We start from the raw sequence: 5,000 nt of genomic DNA, 5'->3' as shown, positions 1-5,000 counted from the left end.
TTGTTTTTTACTGTGTTTCAGTAGGTAGTATGTTGCGGGCAGTGGGGTTGGCCAACTATGAGAGATCGAGATTTCGAATTTCACGGTTTAGTGCATTCGACGTATTGGCGTTTTGTTTGTTATTGTTCGTGTGAGTTGTATTCGGCTTTCGCTGGAATAAAGTAGACCCTGTGAAAACTACAGGCAGACTGCCACAACATGGGCCTACATTTCTTATGGGGGAATACACATGTACCTGCAAATATAGCAGGCTTTACAGGCATATAACAACATGAAGTAACAGACACCTGTGTAAAAGTGCATACCCACAACCATTCTGAACACAGTCACAGTCACATATGGTAAGCGTACTTAATATTACAGTATATGGACTGTGTGAACAACACCATCCTTATATGTGCCACTCACACAGTAACCCTACATATACTGGGCCAATACATAGTGTATTCCAATGCCTGACTGTGGTATGGGACATGTATCGGTCTGGCCCTACAAACATGTACACCGATAGGGTACCATACACTGGAGCAGCTTGCAACATCACATAGAATAGGACCAAGAACAATGACATCTACCACAGTCTGTACACAGGCCAAGGTACATATTCACAATACACACTCTTGTCAACAATCACCATAAGTACACAGACCTCACTACTGTACACACTACAACAGAATGTCGAAGTTTTGCCCTCAAATATGAGGCCTACTATACATAATATGTCTACCAGTCTGATATGTCTCTGGCTTGTTAGGTATGATGTCAGTAAATATTGATGTACTGAATATATGCACCTCTTACTGCGTGACATATGTACAAAGGTTGACAGAGCTGTGGCTGGAGGCACAAACACAGGGCCAATATTGACATGTTGCTGTGATAAACCCATACATTTACTGGAGTAACATGGTTTGTTGTGACATATGTCTTCTGAGGGATATGAAGTCAGTAACTCACATGGCTGTCACCATGTACTGACTGCAATCCTCAGGGTATGCTACTGCATTTCTAAAGATAGGAAATGTGTGAGCAACACAACACTTGTAAGTCTCCAAACACTGGCCAGTCTTCAGATAGCCCTACAGGTGAAAGTTTCCCCAACCACATAACACTGTCATGACAGATATTAAATCATGTAGAACAGCCATATCCACACAAACCCTGTTAAACCAATATTATTTCAAATGTAGAAGAATACTTATATTCTGTCCTCATATCTGGAACATCCCCTCCTGTTTGTTGGCCTGTCTCCACAGTGTATGTTGTAAGAGGTACATCCAACTACCCTCTGTGATGCTGTTTGTCAAACACCCACATGAAGTCCTGCTCACAGTGAAGGAAAAGAGCCAACACCCACATGAGGTGCTTAGTTATAGGAGTGTTTGCATGCAATTGGCTATAGGAATGATACCACAGCTGTTCCACATGCAATCAGCTAGTGGGGGACTGCAATTCATGCACAGGACATCAGCTGATCATGAGCATCACTTACAAAACTCAAGCTGCTGCCTAAGCACAGCAGGTGTACTTTTCCACATCCACCAAGGAGATAGAGTGGAGAGACAGAGACAAAGTAAGAAAGGAAGAGAGTAGGAGAGTAAGAGCCAAGCATGTTTGTGTATGATCCGTCGGTGGAGAGTGGTATCTGGGCATTATGATGGTTGCCTATATCGTGTACTAATCCATACTGTCACATGGTAATTGCACATGACTGTACACATTTATGGCTGAAGATTGTTGACTAGAATCTCTACAATGTTTGAAAAATGTTGGCCTTGTAATGTTAACAATGGGACATGTAGCTCCTTAATATAATGATGTGGCAAAACCCACACTGCAATGGACCCTGTCATTACACAATCATCCCAACACCCACACAGGACACTGATAACACACACAAACACACACTTACCAGTAATGAGTTTCAATCCCCTACCTGACTACATATTGCTATTATATTGTTGTACAGTTATTGCATGCACCACAGAGCATAGAATTTGGAGAGCTGTCTAAAGGTATATTTGAAGGTGAGTGACATCAGCAACAGTGATAAAGAAGGGATAAGGAAAGTGTAGTACATGTGACCGTCCACAAAAGCAGGCATCAAAGGAGACACAACCACACTCTCTCAGGGAATCACACACATTATCACAGTTGGCAGGGTCAGGATTAGAACTCCTACAGTACAGTATTACACAGTTATCACATGCACAACAGAGCTTATGAGGATGATATATGGCCAAAGGGTTATTTCAAGGTGACTGACATCAGAAGGCATGCTACAGTGGGGCAATGGGAGGTGTAGTGATAGTAAATGGCTTCAAAATCATTAATTTCCACACACACACACACACACACACACACACACACACACACACACACACACACACACACACACACACACACACACACATTTGCCAGTACTGACATGCATGGGTTCATTGCTTTACAGGTGTGTAGTAGTTGACTGTGCCAGAAGGCTGTACAAGGCTAGGCAAAGGGAATACCTTGGCATCAGGCCACATGACAATAGTCTCCAGTGTGGCTCAGGGGTGTAGTCCCTGGATTGTCCCACGCAGGTGGGTATTGTATTCACCATCCACTCATCTGGATTACTATTGTGGGTGGCCAGTGCTGTGCAAAGCTTGTCATGTATGTGATTTAAATTCCATAACAAGGACAGTGTCTGGGTTGTGCATATGTCCCACATGCATGTTCTGTGACTTTGTGTACTTTGGGTATGGCAGTGGGAAGTGTAGTTACTGGGGCAGGTTATGTGGACAGATTGTTATCATCTGATGTTGCATTTCTCATAGTTGACTAACCCCACTAATGCTGTAGTGTAACATACTAGTCAGGTAGGAGTTTTAATCCCAGAGACATGGCAACTGTGAAACTCTGTGTGTGTGTGTGTGTGTGTGTGTGTGTGTGTGTGTGTGTGTGTGTGTGTGTGTGTGTGTGTGTGTGTGTGTGTGTTGATTAATGATTTAGAGGACATTCACAGTAACTACACCTCCCACTGCCATACTTTAGCAAGCCTGCTGATGTCATTCACCTTGAAATACCCTTTTGGGGAAAGGATAATCCTATAAGCTCTGTGGTGCGTGTGATAATGGTGTAATGTTATAGTGTAACATATTAGTCATGGAGGAGTTCTAATCTCAGGCATGGCAACTGTGAAACTCTGTGCATGTATAGATTAATGATTTTAAGGTCATTCACAGTCACTACACCTCCCATTACCCTACTTTAGCAAGTAACAAGGAGAGTGGCTATCCCTGCAACCTCTGTGGTGTGTGCAATAACTGTCTAATCCTGTTGTGTAACATACTACTTAGGTAGGAGTTCGAATCACAGATGTGGCAGCTGTGAAACTGTGTGTGTATCAATTAATGATTTTGAGGCCATTCACAATCACTACACCTCCCGTTGCCCTACTTTAGCAAGCCTGCTGATGTCATTCACCTTGAAATACCCCTTTGTAGAAAAGCTAGCTATATTAGCTCCATGGCCCGTGTGATAACTGCATAATGCTGTAATGTAACATACTAGTCAGGTAGAAGTTCTAATCCTAGACATTGAAACTTTGTGTGTGTGTGTGTGTGTGTGTGTGTGTGTGTGTGTGTGTGTGTGTGTGTGTGTGTGTGTGTGTGTGTGTGTGTAAAGATTAATGATTTTGAGACCATTCACAGTCACTACACCTCCCATTGCACTACTTTAGCAAGCCTGCTGATGTCAGTCACCTTGAAATACCCCTTTGGACAAAGGAAAGCTGTATAAGCTCTGTGGTGTGTGCCATAAATGCAGAACAATGTAGTAGCAATAACTACACAGTTATGGGTTTGAATCTCATCTGTGGCAAGTGTTTATGTGTGTACCTCAAAGAGTTTGGCCTCATTTTCAGCCAGTACACATCTCAGACCCTGACTTTACCAGTCCTGCAGATATCATCCACCTTACAAGTAACTGTTGCCAAACCTAAATCATATCAGGTCAGTGGTGCATGTGGTAAATGTGTAACATAATGGTCCATAAACATTGTTAGATAGAAGTTTGAACTTCACCCCTTGCAAATGTAAATGTGTGATTAGGGTAAAATCATGTTTGGGATCTCTCACCCAATGCCAGTATTTACAAGGGCTGTTGATGTTCCTCACCTTAGAAGTACCTTGGAACAACGTCCATCCAATAAGCTCCATGGCGCATGCGATAAATGTGGTGCACTGTAGTAACCATACATAGCTAGGTAGAGGTATGAATCTCAGTACTGTAAAGTGTGTGTCTGTCACCAGCATCCTATGTGGAGGTTTCTGTGATTGTGTAATGTCAGGATTCATTGGGGGGTGTGTTTTGCTAAATTATTATAATGAGGACCTACTATATGTCACAATGTCCACCTTACAAGGACAACAGATGTCAAACAGCAGAGAGGCTGGTGTAGACAATCCATAGCCTTACATGTGACATTATGGATTAGTGAACAATATAGGCAAACATTGTATTACTCAGAGAACACTCTCCACCCATGTCTCATACACAAACACACTTGGCTAGGCAATAACCACTATACTGGCAGTTCCCTGCATATTGCCCACAGATAGTAACCATGCTGTGATTGCAGTGGACTACATGCCTGTTGACCACAACACTGTCACTGACATATAAAAGTATTGTGATGTGTAACATCTCCTGACTGAGTACGTGTTATCCAGCAAGTAAAAGGACATGTCACCCTGTTCCATCCCTACAATAGGCAAATAAATGCTTACAGTGGTCCTTTTGCTATGTTCCCCACTGGATGGCTGCAACAACTGTAGAGTCTGCAAATGTAACCCACAAAGGGAATACCATGCCTTATACACATGCCCTGTATGGACAGATGCCACTAACTCCACTGAATACCTGTATCATGCTGTCAATGTAGGTGCCAGCACAACCTCAGTTCCATAGCCAGGTCTCCCCAAATGAGGTCAGGAATGCTGCATCAGAAGATAATAATC

This window comes from Protopterus annectens, chromosome 7.part0 (genome assembly GCF_019279795.1).
Source record: "Protopterus annectens isolate FY-2018-M chromosome 7.part0, PAN1.0, whole genome shotgun sequence".
NCBI lineage: Eukaryota > Metazoa > Chordata > Ceratodontiformes > Protopteridae > Protopterus > Protopterus annectens.
The sequence above is the reverse complement of the archived record's forward strand: the minus strand, read 5'-3'. Positions refer to the sequence as shown.